Source organism: Condylura cristata, unplaced genomic scaffold, assembly GCF_000260355.1.
Source record: "Condylura cristata isolate star-nosed mole 26May11 unplaced genomic scaffold, ConCri1.0 scaffold00019, whole genome shotgun sequence".
NCBI classification, from domain to species: domain Eukaryota; kingdom Metazoa; phylum Chordata; class Mammalia; order Eulipotyphla; family Talpidae; genus Condylura; species Condylura cristata.
Genome location: NW_004567120.1, coordinates 34269520 through 34294632, shown reverse-complemented (window position 1 = coordinate 34294632; position 25113 = coordinate 34269520).

Sequence of the window (25113 nt, the reverse complement as noted above, 5' to 3'; positions counted from 1 at the left end):
TTTTATAACTGGACTATGATTTTATACCCATCAAAATACCCATCTGATGAGATGTCAGTTGGGTTATTATGAAATTTATAGATTACTTTGTAGAAAATTAATACCTTAACACTATTGAGATTTGTGACCCCCCTCCCCCACAAGGAATAACTCTCCATTTATTATAGTGCTTGTAAACTAAAGCAATAATCAAAGGCAACAACTTACTCTTACTCAATTCTCCAGGGTTATTTTTCAGATTCAAAGTGGATTTCTACCATAGTATACATACATTTAAAAATTCAAATTTGGGCCCTCCCTGGTGGCGCAGTGGGTTAAAACACAGCACTAAGAAGCTAAAGCCACTTCAGCATGAGTTCGATCCCCGCCCGCCCCAGAGGTGACCACATAGCGCGGCAGACCTCTCCTGACCCGCTCGCTGCTCCCCTCAGCAGTGTACTTCCTTGATTTGCCTGTTTTGCTCCCCTTTCTGTCTCTGGTGTATCCTCTCACTGCCCCTGCAATTCTGGCCTGTACCTCAGTTCTATAAGCATAAACAAACAAACAAATAAATAAATCTTTACCAAAAAAATTCAAATTCAACATCTATAATTGAAAAATGGAAACTGTCTCTTTTCCAGTCCCTTCCCATCAATCTCTACCCTCTACACACCTGCCTGTCCTTCTATCCAAGAGCCCACTAAGCATCATTAGAACAAAAGACAGTGCCAGCACCCAGGATATCCCAAGGCATTTAGGAGCTGTGTGTCGAGAACTGGGTTCAAAGACCAAATATGAGAACAAAAGATATTCCTAAAGCTCTAACTACTCAGGAAATTACACGGGACCCTATGCCAAGGAACCAGAGTGGAAGACCAGTATATCTTCCCATTATTTCACATACACCTTTTTACTTTTCAACCTGTTTGTGTCTTCATATTTAAAGCAGGATTATTGCAGGCAGCAAAAAGTTGCTTTACATCTGGTCTGCCAATTTCTGCTTCTAAGTTGTTCTTAGACCATTTACATCTCGTGCGATCATTAATATGCTTCGGCTTAACACCACTATCTTGTCATTTGTTTTGTCCCATCTGTTCTTTGTTCCTTTTTCTGCTTTCGGCCTTCTTTTTTATTGAGTATTTTTAATTATTCTACTTATCTCGCTTTACAGCTTATTAGTTACAACTTTGTGTTTTATTTTAGTGGCTTTAGGAATTATCATACATACATTTACCAAATTCTACCTCCAAGTGATATTATACCATCCTAAAAACTTCAAAGGATTATATTTCTATTCTATCCAAGGATCTGTAATATTTTTGTCATACATTTACTTTCTGCACATGTTATAAAACCCACAGTACATTACTGTTTTTTTTTTTTTTGCTTTGAGCAGTCTATTATCTTTTTAAAAGACTTAAATAACAAAAATTGATTTCTATACAGTCACAGTTATAATTTCCAGTGTGGATCAAGGTTTTCCTCTGGTATCATTGACTTCTTGCTAGAAATATTTTCTTTATCATTTCTTGTAGTGCGGGTGTGGGAGAGTGATTATTTTACCTTTTGTACAGATGATAGTATTTCACCTTCTTTTGTGGGGGGGGAGGGATGCTGGTAGATACTAAAGCATTATTGGCAAATGAGAGTTATATTTAAACTGTACAACTCGACATTTTGACATAACACCTTAATTTCTGAAATGATTGGCAGCTTTTGCTTGTTTTTTTCTCAGCACTTAAAACACATTGCTCCAGTGTCATCTCACTTGCATTGTTTCCAACTATTAATTTACTGTCATCCATGTCTTTTTTTTTTCCGATGTGCCTCAAGTATTTTTTCCTTTGGATAATTTTAGATATTCTCTTAATCACCGGCTTTAAGCAATATTATTACAATGTGAGTTGGGGTCATGTTTTTCAGGTTCTTGAGCTTGAGATTTGCTGTGTGTACTGTGGGGTGTTTCTGTTTTAACATTTATACAACTTGGAAAATTTTCAACTATAATTTCTTCTATTTTGTTTTTATCCACCCATTTCTGAGACACCAATTTCTCTATCTCAGGATGTTTGCAGCTGTCCACCAGCACACTGATGTTCTTTTTCAATAGTTTTTTTCTGTCTTTTATTTCCTCTGACTAGTTTGTATTGATTTATTTCGTGTTTATGAATCTTTGTTTTCTGCAGTGTCTAATCTGCTCTTAATTCCATCCAGTGAATGCTTCCTTGTGGACAATGTATTCTTCATTTCTAGAGGTTTGATTTTAGTCTTTCCCAACCTTCTATGTCTCCTCTTAACATGTTCAAGTTTGCTGAACATTTGGATTGTGATTTTTTAAACTATTTCAATGCCCATGTCAACTAATTTCATCATTTGCGTCATTTTTCTTTCAATGTCAATTGGTATTTATTTATATAATAGTTTATTTTTACATCATTTTGTGCCTTTTCCCATCTCAGTTGTAATCCCAAAGGGCTTCCCATCACCAGTTCACCTGTGTGCCATCACCATAGTCCCATGCATCCCCCTTCCCCATTTTTGATCCCATTGCCCTCTCCTTCCCTGTAAAATGTCTCTGGTAGATAGTTGTTCATTATTATTCCACTCCCTACCTCTGTCCTTTATGCTCCTGCTATGAGTGAAACAATCCGGTATTTTCCTTTTTTCTTTCTGGCTTATTTCACTCAATTGGTATGTTTTTCTCCTCACTATGTTATATTTGACTGCTTCTTTGCATGCCCAGTAATTGTTAACAGTTTTATTAAGACATTATTCATATGCCATAATATTCATCTAAAGTATAAAATTTAATGTTCTTAGTATATTTACAGAGTTACTCACCAACACAATTTTACAAAATTCTCATAAAGCCAAGAAACCATCACCCCCTTAGCCATCACCCCGTCCAGACCCTCCCAAAGATACACACACATGCAGATCAAAGCAACCATTAGTCTACTTTCTGCCTCTCCATAAATTTGCTGTTCTGGACAGTTCATATGAATGGGGTCATACAACAGGTGGTCCACTGTGACTGGGTCTTTTCACTTAGCATGAAGTTCTCAAAGTTCATCCATATTATGGCATTTATCACTATTTCACGTCTTTTTATTGCCAAATAATATACTGGATGGATGAACCACACTTGACTTACACATTTATCAATGGCCTGCCCAACAATCTCTGGATGCAAAACATTGGAAACTTTAATTTTTAATTTTGAATGCTAGATAATTCTGTTTTCTAATATTCTTGAGCCTTATTCTGGGATATAGTTTAGCTGGAAAGATTTTATCTTTTCAAATCTTGCTTTTAATACTCATTAGGCAACACCAAGCATTGTTTAATATAAGTCAAAGTGCAATGAGTCATTTCATAAGCTTATTTCTTATTTGACAAGGCAAGGAGAAATTTCTCTGACTATCCTGCTGTTGTGTTATTTAGTGTTTACAAACACACACAAATATGTGAATGTGTGTTATATGTACCTGTATGTATTTAAATGTACAATCTGATTCCACATTCACATCATCCTTCTGAAACAGATGGTAGTGGTAACTCCCACGTTACAGAAAATTAAACTGATGTTCTTAAAGGTTTTAAAGTGACTTTTCCCAACACACAGAGCCAAAACCTTCTGTGACTAGATCCCATTCCTTCCATCATACCATCATTATAACATTTCCTCTAGGGAAATGAATTCGGATCCAACCTCTTTTCTTTTCACCCATCATTATCCCATTCTTCTCCAAAGAGGAGCAAAGATGATATGGTAGATCAGATTCCTGGGCATTGAGGGATCTATTTTTCTAGTGCAAAAGGTCTTAGGAAATGAATGAGCATTACTTCCAAATGAGAAATTACTGCTGATCCAGCATACTCTGTGTCTATAAATGTTCTAACAAGTTTTGGAAATAAGCATAAGGAACAAGGAGCAGAAGGAAAGGATCGGGCTGGAAATACTGGGTAGAATAAAATACAGGAATAGATTGATCACTAAGCTTGCCCAGTGGGTCACAGACTTAACAAAGTCATAGGCCTGGAAGCTGTTGAGCAATTCGTAGTAGGGGTGAATTCAGACACCGAAAGGAAGAATTAGACTGTAGGTCATATGTGAAAAGAAAAGTCAGAGTCAGTGCATGGAAAGTATAAAGATCAGGACTCAGCAAGGGACAGAATCCAAGACTTCAGAGGAACCAGAAGGATAAACACACTCAAGGGTATCGAAGGAATGTTATTCTGAAGTCTGGAACTTGGAACACGATTCACAGGAACTAAAGGAGAAAATTAGTAAGAAACAGAGACAAAATCCAGCAATAAAGTAGTCCTCAAACTAAGTCACTAAGACACCATATTGGCCCCTATTGGAGAGTAGTATATTAACATCAGGATACTGTTAAGCAAGGATAGTTAGAGGAACTATTAAACTACACAAACCCTGGTCTAGCTGCCATTTCACTCCATAAGGTCCCAGAGATGCAAGCCAAAACAAGGAAAACAAAGTAATGATTTATTACTTGGGATATGAACTTTAAATCCCAGTGCAAAAGTCACATGAGTGAGGCTGCAAGACATTAGGCATTTATTTCCTTTTTTCTAGACTAGATTCTGGACTGGGCCTCTTCCCCAACACAAACCCATGTCTCAGAACTTTACCTTTCAAATGAGACATTAAGCCATTCTTTACCCTGCATTCTAAAACTTGCTGGAAATGCTTCAGAAATAGATTCTACTTGACCAAGCAATTGACTCAGAGCATAATATTCTGGACGCAGGCCAGATATTTAATCTTTTGAGCCACCCTGGCCTTGGGCCCATTAATCACAGGGAACAAACAAGGAGGGCATCTGAGGTCAATAGTAGAAACCAAACTATGGAGAGCACATCTCTAAGAATAAGCCTGAGTGACTCTGGGTCAGCATTATCATCTCTAAATAGGAATGAGATTATTTACACACACAACACATGCAAATCAGCTTGGGCTCTGTCCAGATGATGCATAAGCTGAAGCCAACCCTGAAGTTCCACCATAAACTGTTTGTGTATGAGGAACTCCTGTAAAGGGAAAATGCCTCTAGGATCTCAAAGAGAGACTTGAATTCCGTAAACCAGATTGTTCAATGTATTAGAACATGCTGTCTTTTTAATATTAAAAAAAAGCATGACTTTGATCATGATTATTTTCATTGTGAATGGTTATTTTTATTACACCATCCCTCCAAGGAATGTTACCAAAAGACTTCCTGGATCTTCTAAAGTCTATTTCTAGATCTCATCAATGAAATGAATAGATACAGAGATTTTCTAATTAACTGGAAGAATATCAACATTGCTTTTAATGATATTTCTGGAACAGGAAAGCAAATCATTTTATAACAATAGGATAGTGTCTGTTCTAGCTTAGAATGTAGTACTTATTAATTCAGAAACTGAATCCTTTTTTCCCACAACATCATTAAACAAGCCCTGAAGGAAGGGATAATACCAATTGATGGCAAGCATAAGCCTTAGAAAAATATTTTCCAAGTGTGTCATGTATCCTAATTGTCCAGTTACCAGTGAAGTCATAAATACTATCTTGCTTCGTAATGTTATGCTGGCATTCTGAGTGGAAGCATAACTTTGGATGTAAGAGTCAATAATTTGTATTGCAAAGCAGATAATTTCTTAAATAAAAATTAATATTTCATCTATTCCTGCAGTGAAAAGTTGAACAAATTAAACATTTTTATATTTAGGGTGTCATTTAGTCAGCCTATTTTAAAAAAAAACTAACAATCATTGTTGATCTAAGGAGCTTAAGGCCCTCCATTGGCTCAGAAGGTAACTTTTTTTTTTTTGAAAGATTATGGGATACTTTCGTGTGAAGAGCTAGACCTTTGGATTTAATATGGAGTCTTTTGACATGTCACCTAATTTCATTGAGTGTCCATTTACTCAGCTGAAATGGTAAAACAGAGCTAATATAAGGTGAACTTAGGTGTGCTAAGTAAGCTTTCATTTGTTTTTTAGATAAATTTTTTAAAAGATGAATATTTCAAGACAAAAGAAGGTATACAAAAACAGAGAGAATCCAAAGAGTTTAATCTCAAAAAGAATTCATCTGGAAATGTAAGAACTGGAGATTTGAGACTTGCTGGCCTATAGTTATTTTAAAATATGTCTGCAAATTCTTTGATATTCTCCCCCTTAAGAGGCAGGATGTGATCCCTTTCTCCTTGAATGTGGGTGGACTTAGTGACTCAATTCTATAGGAAAGAACAAGGCAGAAGTGAGGGTGTGGCACTGGGAATGCTAGGCCAATAAAAATACTACAGGTCCTCCCTGCATTCTCTCTATTGCAGTGGGAAGTATAGGGTCAAGGAATAGATAAAGGTTTGGAAGTTGAAGCCAGCAAAAGTGTATACCAGAGAAAATTATAATCTTCAGAGGAACATGTGATGGAGTCGCTACTACATATTATCTATGATACTCAGTTTTCACCAAAAATCATTAGAAAGTGTGACTCACGCTCAGGGAAAAAAAGGGCAGCTAGTTGAAAATGATCCTAGGAGAATACAGATATTGACTTTATCAGACAAAGATTCCAAAGCAAATAATATAAACATGCTCAATGACTCTTTAAAATATATGCTCAAAACAAAGGAACTGACAAAACTAAACCAAAGCAAACCCAAAAAATATGACTGCGGAACTAATGCTACCAAAGGGGAAGGAGGGTGCAGTGTTAACAAAGAGGGGAAGAGCCCAGTGGCCTGAGGTAAAGGACTATGGGTGCTGTGGTGGTGAGTGTGACATGGTGATGTCCATCTAAGGAGATGTGAACCTGTTCCTTTAAATCATGTGCAGTGTTGTAGGCCAATGTTATTCAGTATAAAAATCATGTTTAGATATGTTCAAAATTGAAAAAAATATGTATCAGTGAATAGGGAATCTCAACAAAGATATGAGAATTTAAAGAAGGAAACAATAGCTGAAGTAAAAAACTTACTAAATGAACTTAATATCAGATTATAGAAGTCAGAAGAATTCATGAACTTGAAATTAACTCAACCACTAAAGAAGATAAGACTGAATAATTACAGCAACTGAGAGATCTGTGGGCAGTATGAAGCAGTTAAAGAAAAGTGTAAGTGCAATGCAGAAAAAGAGAGAAAAAGGAAGTGGGAAATTTAAAGAAATAATGCTCTGATTTCAAGCAAAACTTAATTTCAAGAACCAAGAAATTCAACAAACTCCAAGCAGAAAGCAAACAAGAAAAATCACTCTCAGACATATTATGGATAATCAGCTGAAAGTCCAACACAATTAGAAAATTATGTAAGCAGGAACAAAATATATATAGATATTACTGACTAGGCTCTGGTTGCTATATCAAAACACCACAGACTAGGTATCTTAAACAACAGATATTTATTTCTCACAGTTTTGTAGTTAAATAGTTCAAGGACAAGGTGCCAGTCAATTCATTCACAGTTGGCTGCCTTCTTGCAGTATCCTCATATGTTGAGGAGACAGAACATCTTTTTCTCTTCTTATAAGGGCACTAGCCCTATAATTACTTAGATTGTGACTTTGTCTACACTTAACCACTGCCCAAAGAATCCACCTCCAAATATTGCCACATGGGTGATTAGAACTTCAATATATGAATTGCGGATGGGGACACTAACATTCAATCCATAGCAGATCTATCTCATACAGGAATATAGAGATTAACAACTTCTCATGAGAAGTTCCAGAAGCCACTAGAAAAATATACTTAAAGTATTGAAGGAAAAACAAAGATTGCCAACTGAAAGTTCCAACCAAAGGGAAAATTAAGACATTGTGGATAAAGAAAACAGAATTCAATATCAGTAGACCTATACCACATCACCACATGAAATGTTAAAAGAAATTTCTTCATCTGAAAGAAATGGCACTAGATGGCAACTCCCAGAAATGGTAAATATGTGGGTAAATAGAAAAAGACATGATTTCCTTTCACTTTCTTTTGTTGACATACAACTGTTTAAAATAAAAATTGTAACACTTTATTGATGGATTTAAGAATGTGTGTGTCCATCTCATTAATTGCGCCAAGAAGAAAATAATGAAAACAAGCTATTGTGAGGCTCCTTACTTTTTCTGAATTAATTCAATATTAAATCTAAGTAGACTGTATTAAGTATAAGAATTATATTGTAAACCTTAAAGCAACAGTGTTTAAAAATCATGCTATAGTTAAAATGTGGATAGAGTTAAAATTAAAAAATAAAAATATATTTAATGAGCAAAAATGGTAGGAGAGTAACAAAAAAGAGATGAAACAAGAAAAAAAACAGTTGCAAGCCTAAATATAACCATATAAATAGTTACAATAAGCAGAAATAAACTGACTAAACTCTCCAATTAAATGGCAGAAGTTATCAGACTGAATTACAAAAACGATATTTTTATCCTGACATAAGCTGCCCAGAAGTGTAGCATAAAGACTGGGAAAGTATAGCATAATAATATTAGGTACAGGGCTCTCCCTGGTTGGTGCAAAGGGTTAAAGCGCTGCATTATGAAGCTCTCTGAAGCCACCGTAGCACAAGTTTGATCCCCGGCCAGGGGGCTGACCCACGTGCCATGGCAGACCTCTCCTGACCGCCCCCTGCTCCTCTCAGCAGTATATTTCAGTGGATCTGCCTGTTCTGCTCCCCACTCTGTCTTTGGTGAATCCTCTCACCCACCACACCTCTGGCCTGTACCCCAGTTCTGTATGCACAAATAAGTAAATTTTAAATATGAGGTACAACAAAATTGAAGGATACAGATTCATATGAGACAAAATAAACTTCAAGACAAAGAATATTAATAAAGCCATAGGTGGAAACTTTATAACCACAAAGGATGAAGGATGGGGGATGAATGAAATGGGTAAAGAGGGTCAAAGATTCAAATTTCCTTTTTTAAGATTAAATAAGGCCTGAGGATATAATATACAGCATGATGACTATAGTCATTTGTACTGTATCATATATTTGAAAATTGCTAGGCAGTAAATCTTAAATGTGGAAACAAATTTGAAACTGTATGGTGATGAATAGTAACTAGACTTATTATAGGGATCATTTCACAATATATCGAATCATTATTAAAATGAATACAATGTTATGTGTCAATTATATCTTCATTAAAAACATTTTTAAATAAATTAGGGATATATAAATAGTATAACTACACGTGCACTTTTTAAAGACAAGGAATTGATTATACACAGTGGTGTGAGGGAACATTTTGGAGTAAATTATATAAGATTTTATATAAGATTGTGATAGTGGCTATACTACTATATACATCTGTCAAAACCAAATAAAATTTTATGCTTTACCAAATCATAACGTTAATCAAAAGTAAAAATAAATCAATATAAGCCTAATGATACTTGTAGGTATGTACGTTAGTCTTGAATGTACACACCAGGGCAGTTAGTTTTCATCTGAAGTATCCTAATCAGAAACCAACACTCTAGGGGAGATGAGCTAATATTTGAAGGACCCGAACCAGGAATCCAGCCACTATATGTAACTATGGTAAGTGCTTTTAAAATCTTACCCAAATATGCACCTGAGTGTTCATTATTTAGCATAAAGGTTGTTAGAATAAACAATTTTTATGGAGAAGTGAATCACCTTCAAGAAAAATGAAGCAGGTACCTCTGTCCTTGCATGGGCTAGGTGTAAGAATATGATGAATCCATCAGTCTCACACCTGCAGTACACCTGGGAGGAACACCCTGAACACATTTGTCTCCCACTTAAGAGCTGGCTGCCACTATTCCTGCTGGAAAACTGCTAATCATCCACAGGAATATTAGCTACATCCTCCTGCAAATCACTTTCAAACTTGTGACTGTTACCTTATTTGGAAAGAGACTGCAGATGTGATGAAGTTAAAGATCTCAAGAGAAGGAGATATTCCTGAATTACTCAGAGGGGCACTAGATCCAATGACATATGTCTTAATAAGAGGGAGACAGTGAGAGACTGACTGGCAGATGAGGAGATAATGTGAACACCGGGGAGCAAAAATTAAAGCGATACAGCCATATATCAAGGAATGCTAGCAACTCCCAGAAGCTGGAAAAGGCAATGGAGAGATTTCCCCCCTCGAGACTGCAAAGGAAGCACAGCCCTGCTGAGACTGGACTTCTAACTTATATAACTATAAAAGAATAAATTTGTGTTGTTTCAAGCCACCAAGTGTGTGGTAGCTTGTTACAACAAATTGATACAATAGGGCATACTCTAAGCTGCTAGATAAGGTTAAAAGATGCAAACTGAAATTTCAGTTGCTTACTACCTGCAGGAAGTATGAATTTACAGTTTCAACTCAGCCACGTTAACTGATAAGTCAAAAAATAGTCTTCAGAGACAGAGCCATAGTCTCCAATAGAACATTCAAAACATCAAGGATATAAGAGAATATTATTCTACATATGAAAAAATATGAAAGCATGATCCATGCTTGGACAAAAGAAACAATCAACGGAGATCAATCCCAAGTTAACCCAGATGTTGGAATTAGTCACAGAAAAAGGATCTTGAGCTACTACTATAACTACGCTCAAGAAAATAAATGAAAATATGTTTTTAATGGGTGAGTAGATAGGAAAACTCAGAAAATGTAACTTCTGAAAGAGAAATAAATGTAAAATTTAAAACACAGTATCTATATATTTTCATTTAAAATTTTAGATTTCAAAATTCATATGTTGAAAGTAGGTTGGAAATGACACTGGAAAGAGTCAGTGAAATTGAAAGTAGAGCAAGAGAAATTATCCAACACAAAAATGGAAGAAATAAGACTGGAAACATAAACAAAATAGACAAAATGTTTCAAACATTCAATTTACAAAAACTGATTTGAGATGAAACAATATGATCAGACTGATATTTCTAAAGAAATTGACTTTCATATCAAAACTCTTTTCACAAATAAAACCCTACAAGGACCAAATGATTTCAATGGTGAATCCTATATTAAGCCCTAAAGGAATGAAGTCATACCAAATTTCTACAAACTATTTCAGAAAATAGAGGAGGGGACACTTGTTTGATGATGTCAGCATAATCCTCAAACTAAAACTTGACAAAAACATTACAAAGGAGAGAAACTACAGATTAATTAATAAACTTGTATAATGAGTCTTTAAAATCATTATGAATTATATGACTCCTCAGAATTCTGTGACAGAATATAGCTTCCTAAGGAAAGCCAGACCTCAGGCTCCAAGCAGTTTCCTTTCTTTCCCATCCCCAGCTCCAGCCATATAGCAAGGACCTCCTGTGCACACACATGTGTCTTTGTCTGCGTGCGTGCTCACATCCTATTCAAAACAGTTACCCCTTGGCCACACTTCATGCCTCATTATAAGCTACAGTATGATCAGCCCTCTGGAAGAAAGAGTTGGGAAAGAATCAAAACTTGCAGAAAGAACTTAAGGCTATTAGAGCAGGGAATTTCAGGGTCCTAATACCTAAGCCACAATCTAGAAAAGCAGGTAGATGGGGAACTCAGATGGGCATATTCCCCCAGTACAGGAAACTTCTCACCCCATTGGAATAGGAACAGCTGGAAGAGAGCCAGAAGAGAGTATAAAACACAAGGTCCAAATCAGGGGCACCTTTATCCTAGGTATGAGAAGGTCTGAGAAATGTGCAAAATCTGTGTGAAGAAAACTTCTAAGTAAAGTTCGCAAACAAAAAAATCTCAAATTATAAAGGAAACAATGGACTAAGCACTAAGTGGTACTGGGATAATTTACTGTGTATTAGGAAAAAATAAAGTTCATATTCTAATTGGTAACATACCAAAAATAAATTCCAGATGGATTAAAGAACTAAATGTCTGCAATATAACTGACTGTCATAAATTTTAAGAAGAAAATCTAGGAGGAAATTTCGATCATAGGGTGAGGAAGAACATTTAGCAAGTCAAATGAACTATCCATAAAGAAAAGAAATGAATGCTTAAAGTAAGCAATCAGTAAATTTTATAATAAATTATATAATTATAGTATTTATTAACAGATGCTGTGAACTAAATTAATGAGGAAAGCAACAGCTTGGGAGAAATATTTACAGCATATGATAAAGGATTCACATGTAGTCTGTATAGAAAATATCTCTAAGGAAAGAGCCTTATGAAGAGGGGTTGGAAACGATATGATTACACCATTCAGAGAAGAAAAAATGTAAATGGCAATTACAATTAGGAAAGATATATACAATAGCTCTCAAAGTAAGAAATAACACTTTATTAGATTGATCAAAATGCCTACTTTTGCTGGAAGCCTGTAGAATCCTATGACCTCTTAGAAATGGTTCAATCGCTATCAAAATATAAAATAGACATTCTTTTAGCACCAGCACATGTGTACACACAAAGCGGCAAGGACAAAGCTATTTATTGCTGCGTGATTTCAGTTGCCAAAGATGAACAACAATCTAAATGTTCATCAGGGGTTAAAGAGCCACGTCGCAATATTACACTGTAGTTAAGAGAAATGCAGGAGGCTGCACGCACTGCCTGGGGAGGGCTGCAGAGCACACTGTTCAGTGAGAAAAAACGATGGGAAACAACTTCCGGGGCATGATACCAATAATGGAACCCGACAAATCTGGAAGTATTTATATTCATAAATCCATAGCGAACGAATGGTAAAGATTCACATCAAACCGATGGCAAAGCCGCTTCCGGAAGGAAGGCGGTGGAATGTGAAGAGAAGACTTGATTGCTCTACTTCCGGTGCATGTGAATGACTGGAACCATGTCCCATCGGGGTGCCCTCCTCTACTACCTGTATTGTTTTTGAAACATAATAAAAATTCTAAATACTGAATAAAACTAGGTAATGGGAAAGAAAGGGCACGGGGCTGCTGCCTCTCATCCTAAGTCTTTAAATAATATTTGATTTTTAAAACCAGGTACATGCTTGAATTTTATGGAAAAAAAATAAAAGGCAAGGTTTAAAAATGCATTGAAAATACACTTTTTCCTCAATAAGTGACAGAGTTGGCCTTCAAACCAAGATTGTGTTCATAGCTTCTAAAGAAAAAAGACAAAGGTTTAATCTAGTAATGCATTATAATTATGGACTACTTCAGCTTTTGCCTAGATCAAGAGAAAGATGATTATGGTCCCATAATAATTTTAGTCTGTAAGTAGCAACTTATCTTTAAAGCGTTAAATAACGTCTGGTCTACAAAGTCACTTGGAATGTTTTCTTCCTTAGTCCTGTAAGTTAAACCTGGTACAGTTAGGGTTAGTGTAGTGTTATCCTGCCTCGGTTAATTTTCAAAATGACTCTTGCATGATGTGCTAGCAGCTGTCTCCTATTTCAAATACACTATTTGCTCCTTTTTATCTTCCACTGAGTTAGTTCATCAGATTTAGATCAGAAAGATAGAGGGTAAGCTGTCTTGGGATTTGAGTTTGTGTATTTTTGTACATGAGGGGACATTCTTGTTTCTCTGTAGCTTTATTTACAGATCAGCGTGTGCTCTTGGAAGTCCCTGAATCTGAGACCACATGGTTCTGATTTTCCATCTTTATAGAAATACTTTTTCTGTTTTTCAGTTTCTGTACTGTGGACAAATAGTTAATGACATATTAACAACTTGTTTTTACAATGCACAAAACAAGTTTCTTCCTAAAATTTAACAAATTATACTGATGAAAAGCTAATAAATAAATCTTACATTTAAAGATAATGTCTTTGTTATCATTTTAAATTCTTTATGCTGATGCACACACAGCAAAGGATGTTAGAATTTAATGTTTAAGGAAACTGCAGCACTTGTCGGCCAGGCAGTTACAGTGTGATAGTCACTGGGGCTGACGCTGAAGGATTTGGGGCTTAAAACCTAAACAATGTCTAACACCAAGTGGCACAAATGATGTAACACTCCGTTATGTGGATTTTCTCACGGATTATTACAACAAACCTCTAACGTAGGGACTGATATTATCCTCATTTATTGATGACAAAGCTATGAGTCAAAATGGTTAAAGACCATGCCCAAATCACACATCGAGGATATAGTCCTGGAGCCAGGATTTGATCCCAGAGCCTAAACTCACGACCCTGGTTCCTAATTTATCCTTGGATACCAGACTCCGGATGGCAACCCACGACGACAGGTGTGCCCTGCCAGGCCTCGTGAAAACTACTATATCACGATCCTCACTTCCGAGCAAGTGAAATGAAAAGAAATTAATACTCGATGGCTTCACATGGACATCGACACACACAGATCCCCCCCCCCCACACACACACACAATGTAAAGGCCCAGGAGATTCTGTTGAAGCTGTTGCAGACAGATGTTTTAGAAATATGTTCTTTTGATATCAATATTTGGAATTGCTGTAAGTAGAATCTGTTGATATTAAGACATCAGCCTACATGGAAGTGGAATAGACAGTTGCATTTATTAGCATCAAGAAGGTATTGTTTTTACAAGAATCCGAAGAGTAAGTGTAAGATACCAATATCTAAAAGATTTGCCTTCTCCTGGAAAAGGAACTTTTCCTGCATTTTCTGAGATCATTTAATTATGTTCTCCTCCTTTCATGTGACCCTTGGAAAGCCTAAAACCAAATCACCATCTCACCTCTAACAAGAAACATCATGATCTTATTCCTGGCCATATCATTTTTATTCATTGAATATCTTTGTCTTACTCCTTTCAAGCTGACATAATAAAAATGCCATAAAGTAGGTGCCCTAAATAACAAATGTTTATTTTTCACAGTTTTGGAGGCTGTGAAGTCTAAATCCAGGGTCTGGTGAGGATACACTTCCTGATTCATAGGTGGTCACCCTCTCAGTGGGTCTTCACATGACAGAACAGGTAAGGGAGGCTTTCTGCTGTCTCTTCAATAAATACACTAATCCCATGCACGACGGCTCTACTCTCAAGACCCAATGATACCCCAACGACCCCATCTCCTAACACCACCACATCGGGGACTTGACTTCAACATCTGAATTTGGGGAAGACGCAGACATTCGGTGTACACAGCATTCCTTTCTTGGTCCTGCAAAATTCATGTACATTCATTTCAACTTCCTATTCTAAGCATTATTTGCAAGTCTTAATCCATCCAGTGTCAATTCAAAATTGTAGGTCCCAAATCTCTTTTAACGCCATCTAAATAAAATATGGATGAGATTCAAAACTGGATTTATCCTGAGGCAAAACCCTCTCCATCTGGCACCTGTCGAGCCAAGCACTACGTGCTTTCCCAATGCAGTTGTAGAACTGACATCCCCATTCCAAAAGGGAGCAAAAGGAAAGAAAAGAGAGGTGATAGGTCCCAAGTAAGTCCAAACTATAATGGCGCTAGAGGCACGGTGAGGCGCAAACCACAAGCCAGTGGATTACTCAGTAAAGGTGGAGCTTTCTGGACTCCCCCTCCCTGATGTCTTCCTGAACCCCTACCTCAGCAAGTCAAGCATTACCACTCCTAGTATGCCATGAACCTGACTTCCTGAAAGAGGAGGCATGGTCTACTGGGAACTAGGCTGACCAACACACTGGGCTTACAGTACCAAACACGTCTGACCCTGTTCTCTTCTTTGGCTGGTTTTGGGGTGCACCCTGGTCTCTGCACAGCTGATAGCATCTGCTGACAGGACAGACTGCGTCTTGACATGGGCGGCCTATACATTTTCTCTCTCACAGCTCTCCCTTTTCTTTGTAAATAAGTCCTTTTTATTTCCCTCTGTTTGTCCTGAATTCTTAAACACGTGGGTGAACACCAACCAGGTCATCCTGATCCTCTCTGGATTTGCTCCATTTCAGCTTGAGGCCCAATGTGGGCCAGGCACCCATGGCTTACCAGAGCAAGGGACATTCGAGTTGGCTACTATAACATGCTGTAATTGCTGGACACATGGAAGGATTTATCTGCCTCTAATTTAGAGAAGTTTAGTTTAACTTCAGCAGAGTTCTCTCTGTGTGAATTTTTATTTAGATACAGATCCCACCATTAGTTTAGGCAGCTTTTCTTCATTCTTCCTCTTTTCCTCTGAGTTTTGTTTTTCTGATTAAAGTCTGGTGTATGAAAGCTGATTTTGCCTTATGGGAAGTCTTATGGGCCTACATATGTGGTTCGTTTCCAACCTATGGATTAGAACTTTTGTTTATGGGTGACTTCGTGTGTGTGCACGAGTGCGTGTGTGTGTTTTCTACAATTCTGTTTTTGGTTCAAGAGGAGAGCCTTCTGCTCCACTGAGCATCTTCTTGTGCAAATTCTGGCTGGCTGGAGCAAGTTCAATTACAAGTCAAGTCCTAGGAAGCATATGCATTTTTTTTTTTCCGCAATACTGTTTGGCCTATGTACACATTATAGTCAGGGGGAAAAAGGCCAATTGACAGATCTTTGAAGTATCATGCTATTTTGTAATTGGAGGAATTTTGTAAAAGATTAGGCAATTGGGGAAAACTCATATAAATTGTACCTTGATGTCCTTCCATAAATTAGATTTAGAAAAGGCAGAGGCCCCTGTGATGGCAAAGCAGGCTTCTCCTTCCCTGGAAAGTTACGCAGGAGAGAGACAAGACCACTACTTACAGGAGGTTCCCAGAAGAGAGTCCCTTTCAAGAGGCAGCACCCTCTGTACAAGCACCCACTACAGAGCCTTGCTGGTCCCTGTCCTGGGGTAGCTCTAGAATGGCTTCTCCTCCTCATGCCAAACGGGGCAACCAATTTGGCCCAAGGAGCTGCCCTGGAGTAGAATAGTTTCCTCTTTGCCAGTTTTCTGATGAGTGCACTGAACAAAGAGGGCAACCCGCCAGGTCTACTGTTCACACATCCCTTCCCCACTGGGGACCTCCTGAACGGGAACAAGTACATACTTCCATACAGGCATCATTTATTTGTTGGCTTTTATATTTGCTTCCCATCATCCTACCTGGGTGACACATAATTCATGTTATATATACTACTAAGATTTAATCAGAGGAGGGCCTCCCTGGTGGCACAAGTCTCAGCACTATGAATCAGCCCACAGCCACTGCAGCACAAGTTCGATCCCCAGCCAGGGAGCTGACCCGCATGGCACAGAACATGCCCGGTGATTCCAGATGGCACTCGCTCAGGATGTTCCCCCAAAAGGAAAGGTGCTGCCCCTAATCTAAAAAGATTAAGCAAAGTGACCAGGTAGATGGAACTCTGGGAGGTACCAAAAAGGCAGAACCCAAGGAAAGAGCAAAGCCCTCGCAAAGAGGCCTTATGGGGAATTCATCCAGTATTGCAAAAGCTTCTCCATTTGGGCCTCTTCAGACATGCTACTCCTTCAACAACACTCTAATTTTAACAGTAAAGAAACAGCACATACACATACCCTGCTGTTCAGGATTTGAGTGTCATTAATGAAGTTGTCCAGGACATACCTCTAACTATGCAATCCTTCCACCCTGCCATGCGCTGTACCTGAGAATTTCAGTTGCTTCTCAGCACCAAATTTGGGGTGCTTTTTCAGTCCCCCAGGGGTGTGTGTGACCAGCTACTCCTCGCTTCTGAATTGAAGGACCCTGAGTTAAGAGCACTCTGCGATATTGCTGGGCTGTGCTTCTGCACGAATTTTAGAATTCCTCAACCATTTTCAGGGCAATACTGGCCTGAGATCTCAGAAAGGTCCAACAAAAACAGGGTATCATCCAACGATGTGCGTATGATTTACTAATTGCCAGGCCTTACCATGAATCTTGTCTGGAAAATACTATATTGGTTTTGAATCATCTGGCAAAATGTGGCTATAAAGTGTCACTCTAGAAAGTTCATATACACAAACAAAAGGTGGAATACTTTGGATTTGAGGTTAAGAAAGATTAAGCTTTATGAATAGAGAAAACAGGTGATTTTAGTTCTTCAAGTCCCAGCAATCGAAGGCAATTACATGGATTTCGGGGAATGGCTGGGTTTTATAGAATTTGGATCCCCAACTTTGGGTTAATAACAAAACCTCTATACAAAATCATCAAAGACCCAGACTCTGAACCTTTGTTTTGGACTTTGTCAATAAGACTTTTGTGAAATAAAGGGAAGGCTTATCTCAGCACTAGCTTTAGAGCTGCCAGACCCCAGAAATCCTTTCGACTCTATGTACATGAGAGACAGGGAATCAGCCTTGGAGTGCTAATCCAATTATCAGGACCAGAAATGCGGCCCGTCACATACCTGTCCAGGCAACTGGACCGCACTATTAAAGGACGGCCTCCATGTTTGAGGGCTGAAGCTGCCACTAGTGACCTTCTGCATGAAACAGACAAAGTGACCTTAGGTCAGCCCAGCAATGTGGATAAGCCACACCAGGTTTTGACATTGGAACACAAAGGCAAAATGAGAGAACATAAAGATAGACTTTGGTTGATTGCTGAGCACAAAGGGAAATATCAAACAGCTCTACTAGATAATCCTAATGTGCACTTGGAGGTCATTAGCTCTTTAATGCAGCTACCTTGCTCTCAATCAACACAGAGATCATTGAGGATGGAACCTTAACCCATAACTATTTAGAAACTGCTGAAACAGTGTGTGCTTGCTGATCGGCTGTGTATGACCAGCCTCGCCATATTCACAGTGGGAACTACTTACGGACAGAAGCATCTCTATGCAATGGGCCACTGACACGCAGGATATACACGGGCGGCACTTCTGGATACCAGAGAAGCCAGTGCCCTCTAGCAGGGATTTCAACACAGAAAACCACATGACTAGCCTTGACCCAAATCCCTAGGGTCAGGGATTTGGGACTCTTTCAAGGTAAGACGGGAAATGTACGCATGGGATCAAAGTAAGACGGGAAATGTACGCATGGGATCAAAGTAGTCTTTTTTTTTTTAAAGATTTACTTATTTATACGTACAGAACTGGGGTACAGACCAGAAGTGGGGAGTGTGAAGGGATTCACCAGAGACAAAGTGGAGAACCTAACAGGCAGATTGACTGAAATACACTGCTGAGGGGAGCAGCAGGCAAGACAGGAGAGGTCTGCTGCACAATGTGGGTCACCTCCCTGGCCGGGAATTGAACTTGCAGTGAAGTGGCTGTGGTGCGCTTCACAGTGCTGCACTTTAACCCCTTGCACCATCAGGGAGGGCCTTCAAAGTAGTCTTTTGTGGCTTCACAAACACGGTGCCATACGGAAAGACAGGAGACTCTTCATATCCAGCAAGGAAGACATTAAGCAGCCTCTAGAGATGTTAGCCTTGCTGGAGGCAGTGGCTTTGCCATCACTCAAGGCTGTGGCACATTGTCCCTGCCAGCAAAGGGATAGATCTGATATTGCAAAAGGCAACAAAGCAGCTAGCTGTGCAGCTAAAGCTACTGCTCACTGTGCTTCCCAGGGGCACACATCCCTCTCACGTCTTCCCTCAGCTTGTCCCCAAATATACTGACCAGGATGAAGAAAGGCCTGCGAAGGGAGATTTACTAAATTTGACCCCAGTGCCACTTGGAGAATGAACTTGCATGGAGTGACACGCCTCCCAGAGGCCTAGCCTGCACGGTGCTGAAGAATATACTTGGGAGTCCGCTGTGGGAGTAAAGCCTGGCTAGAACCCCTATTTAAGATGCCATTGCTTACACAGTGGCTGAGCAGATCACCCCAGATTGCCATTTATACACCAAGAATAACCACAGAAGCCAACTTACACTCTGAAGCCAATAAGATTCATTATCAGGGCACATGCCCTTTTGAATCCTGGCAAGTGCATTTTCCCCAAATGCCCAGGACCACAGGAAATTTCAAGTGCCCTCTGCTCCTTGTGACACCTTCTCAGGATGGGTGGAAGTGCACCAGTCAGGACAGAAAAGGCTTTGGAAGTTACCAAACAATTGCGGAAGGAAACCATTCCTCCCTTTGGATTTCCCAAGTCCATCGAGGCTGACAAGAGGCCTGCATTTGTTGCAGAAGTCACTCAGAAATTCAGCGATGCCTCACAGTTTACATGGAAGCACATGGAAGCTACATGCTTCCCCGAGACCATATTTACCGGATTTATTCATAGGTGGTTGTTTCTTAGCAAAAATTTGTATCTTTATAATTGTCAAATACAACAAAACCATTCTAATAGACCTTGGAACTTAGAATTGCTGTCAACAGCTAGTTTTGCTAACTTCACCCATGCTGCAGCCAGGAATTCAGGGTGTAACAGGCCGAGCAGGGCTCACAGGCAATACTAAGTTCCAAGGTCTATTAGAATGTTTTGTTGAGAACCTGTGCCAAGAAATTCATCTATACTGGGGCCCAATGCTGCCCACTGGCCACCTTCAGAGAGAGGGGCTCTTAGGAGTGCTTATCATTTAAGTTCCTTTGGAAGACCATTCCAAACTCCAACTTTAACATGCACTTGACATAGAACAAGAGTGTAAGTTAAAGGGTTCATACAACATATTCAGGAAATTGGAGCTGCAACTCCTAACTATGCTTTCTCTGATTCGTACATTTCCAGGTGAAGCACTGCACCTTTTAGATCTGGTCATCAGGTCTTACCCAAGAATTGGCAGACGGGAGAGATCTGCCTGACAGCACATGTGGAGAGAACAGGCTGATCTTTATGATGTTGTACTAAACACTTACTTCTTTAAAACTTTTCAGACATAAAACCCTAGGTACATAACCAGTGTGAAGAAAGCCCCCAAAAAGCAGTAACTTAGAGATTACTGGTTAAAATTCATTGGTTTTATGCATCTGTTGAAGACCTGATATATTTAAGAAAAAGACAAATCTTAAATGTTCTTTTTCTCTTTCAGCTTCTATTGCAAGATACTCCAGAGTTAACTTCCTAATGCACACTGGAAACCCTGAAATAAATAAAGCAAGATAGTCTCCATCAAATAATTATGCAGCCCCAAATGTTGATCAAGCCAAGGCTGGGAAACCCTAGGTACAGACACACTGAGTACTGACTGACCTAGGATGAAACAGGCCAGGGACAGTGAAGTTAGAACAGGATTACTATAAAGAAGTGGCTTAGGAGGCATTCTGATTGGAAGTGAGAATTTAAGAGCACAATTTGCTTAACACATTTGTAAGATCAAAGAGCGGGACACGATTGGAAACTACTAAATCCTACCCTTTTCTTACTACTCCTGAACTAATACATTAAAGTAGATCTAAAACTTGAATTTTTACTTCCTATGAATTACTGGGAGTGGGGGTGGGGAGACAGAAAGCATGCAAGGCTTGAGTTCTAGTCTCACTCTCCTTTGGCACTGACTTTAAGGAAATCCGTTTTCATGTTAGGTTTCAACTGCCTCTTTTGTAAACTGGGAGAACTTTGGTGTCATCATTTCTATGCTTTTTTCCAGCTCTAACAGTTATTTAAATCTTTTATTTCATTTAAGGAAGACAGAATAAAGCCTGGGAATATTTTTGATGATATATTTGAACATATAATTCCAAAACACAGTCAGTCCTAAAAACAATTATCCTACAAGAATGAAGAAAATAAAATGGGTTGTCCTTACATTTCCAGATACAAAAATTCCACTGCTGTGGATTTTACATACACATAGGGGAAAAAACAACTTGCATCAATTGGGTTAGCAATAAATTATTTTTTTCTGCTGCAGAATCAAATGGAATAAAGTTGTTGGTGATTGCAACAAATAGTAATTTTAGAACTTTTTGATGTACCAACATATAACAAGTTTATGTCAACATATACCTATATTGTTCACAATGAACAATGTAATTCGATGAACAGATCAATAATTTTTCCCTCATTGTTTCATAATATATAATATAGACAATGGGCTATTAAAAAAAGGCTTATAGGAAAAGAACTAATCCAGTAGTAGAGAAAGGGAGTCTTTCTCATCACCAGCCATCTTTATTATCATCTCCTTGCCTGCAGGTTTAGTCATGGATTCAATCTGTGCACTAGGGCTTCATTTGGAATGTGAAATGTTTAGCAGAAAAGGTTTTAAGAGAAAGCTGAAGTGCTCAATACTCAATAGTAGGAGAGCAGAAAGGAGACCATTTGTCTTTTGTCACTTGCCTAAAAGTCTTTTCAAAGTCAAAGGTTTAATGAGGGCTTAGGGAAAACTCCAGACTGCTGTTAGGTACACAGAGCCCAAGTCACCACATGAGGCTGTGCAGGTTGTTCAGTGCACAAGGGTACTTAGCAGAAAGAGAAAGTGGACGTTGAAATCCATAGTCCTTTCTTCATTTGCCAAGCCAAGCACCTTCACAGGGGGTTATGTCTGTGAGGAGGGAGCCCTTTCACCACCCAAACAAAAGCACCATATGTCATTAGGAGGTGGAGATGTATCATCAAAACACAATTGTAAAATCTTATTGTAAACCACAGTGGCATAAATTCTTGAAATTTCCCAATCAAGAAATTTGATACAGGTCAAACAAGCAAATCCTAGAGTAGGCTTAACTTGAAAACTTTGTGGGTGCAAAAATAATAATTAAGAAATTATTTCTGACTATTAGAAAGTCAAAAAAAAGCAAAATATATGTATGGGAAGATTTTGAGGGTAGGAAGCACATAATTCGGCAAGTCCTGCTTCCTCCCTGCATGCAATAATTAAATTTACAGAAAGGGGCCCCACACGGTATGGCCCAGGAGAGTATCAGTTTGGATGAGTTCTGGTTTTGAGAGAGATAAATGATACAGAAACAAAACAGTCCTCCTGGCTTTTTCTAAAAAGCAACTTGGGGGCACGTCATCCGGTCATAACATCCTCAAGCTAACTTCCCACATCTGCTCCATAAAGAAAATTCAGAATTACAACAAGGGGTGCACACTGATATATCTTTTTAATCACCAAACAGAAAACTCCTACAGTAGACCAAGCTTAGAATTTTATCTCCATTGTTTCTCAAGCCCAGGACCTCTGTATAACTTCTGTATATGCTAGAGGCCAACTCAGCATTAACAAGAGAACAAGGACCCATGGCTGTTTTGCAGATACATAACACCAATCCTCAAGAGTCAAAATAATGTTAATTATAATCTTGGGTTTTGAAGGCTTTTCCAATTAAATTATTCTATCTACTGATTTTTTTTTAGATTTATTTATTCATACATACAGAACTGGGGTGTAGGCCAGAGGTGCAGGTGGTGAGAGGATTCACCAGAGACAGACTGAGGAGCAGAACAGGCAGGTCGACAAAGTACACTGCTGAGGGGAGCAGCAGGTAAGACAGGAGAGCTCTGCCACACCATGTGGGTCAGCTCCAGAGCGGGGGATTGAACTAGCACTGAAGTGGCTGTGGCAACCTGCTGTGCCACCAGGGAGGGTCCTAACTACTGATTTTTTATTTTAAAAAAATTACAGGTATTCTGCAGCAAATAGGTTAGTATATAATTTAAGAAAATCCTCATTAAATGAAAGGTGTAATAAAATCCTGAAAGAACCTATCTGACTTAATTTGAATGAAAAGTCTGATTACTTTGAAGCCATTGTACACAATAGATCCACATTCTCCCCATGTTTATAGCCTTCTAAACAAGCAGAAAATTCAGATCACACAGTCAGCTAGCGCTTTATTTGCATTCTTGATTGGCATGATGAGAGCTGCATCAGTGTTTGTGAATATCACGTGTTACATGAAACTAAAGATGAGCCCACTGAAACCTGCAGGATGTGGTAGGCAATCAGGCAGCGTAGGGGAGATGAATTCCAAGTCCACTGAGAACAGAATCGTTATGAGCTTAACAGACATCATTCTCAGTTATATCAATTTTGGTGGTGTTAGTGTGATAGTCATTGTTTCACTATGAGCTGTTGTGATAGCTTAAGATTTAACAAGATGAATATTCTAGAGTGACATCTTAATAGTTACAAGGATGTGTTATGGTGCTCTCTGTTAGATAATCCATCCCCTATATGTGGACAAAGTGGTGTATCTTTGAGCTAAACAATGAACAGAAAGAAAAATCAACATAACAAATGCAAAGAGGGTCACTGAAATAAAAGAATGTCAGCACTGAAGAGAACTTTACATTTCAGTTAGCTCATTATTTCTACAAGTATTTTACCAAAATATTCATATGGTAAAGGGAAGCTGTTATGAAGCCCTAGCAACCCAGGAGAAGAGTCCTCAGAATCCAGGAGCTAATTTGACCCATTTTTTAAAAAATGTCCTGTTTTATCTAAAATTTACTTTTCCTCTAAGTCTAAATTTCCTCATCTGGAAAATGATGATTATGACAGTGTTTACCCCATGAGCTAGATTTTAAAACTAGCTGAGACATACAAGAAGTACTGAACATGACGCCTGACACATAATATGTGCTCAATTAAGAGTCGACCATTTTTTATATAACAAAGAAAAAAGTGTTTTCCACTTGTTAAGAAAATGCAGGATGTGGGTAGGCAAGGAGTTAAGGTGCTGGAAAGAAAGGAAAGCACGGATCCAAGACCTGGGAATTTATTCATATAAGGCAACACAAGGTAACAACAAGAAGTCACGCTTATTCGGCTACCAAGCTAAGACAAAGAAAATGCACATTTAAACCAGAGACATTCGGGGGGGGGGGGGGGGGGAATGGGATCAAAAACGGGGGGGGGGAAGGGAGGGAAATGCACGGGACTATGGTGGTGGCACAGGGGTGATTTAACAGAGTAAAAATGAGAACAAAAAAACAACTATAAAGCAAAGACATGGTAGGGGGGGGGGGGGATGGCATAAAAACTGGGGCGGGAAGAGCGCATGGGACTGTGGTGATAGCACATGGGGGAAGTGGTGGTGGGAAGTCCACGGAGAGTACAACCGAGATGAAAAAATGCACAAAATGAAGAATGGTGTAAAAAATAATAAATATGTTTTTAAAGAAGACAATTCACATTTACAACATCATTGTGTGTACCCTTAGCAATGCACCAGGAGTGACTTGAAACTGTAGGATACACATGGAGTACACTCTAGATCAGCAATTTTATTAGATATGGAGGGAAATGAAGTTGCTGTTAAACATAAACACATTTAGTATAAAGTAAAAATTTGTACATAAATCTTTAAGGTAAAAAAGAAGCCTTCAGGCCCTCCCTGGTGGCGCAGCGGGTTAAAGCACAGCACTGAGAATCTAAAGCCACTTCCGCATGAGTTCGATCCCCGCCTGCCCCGGAGG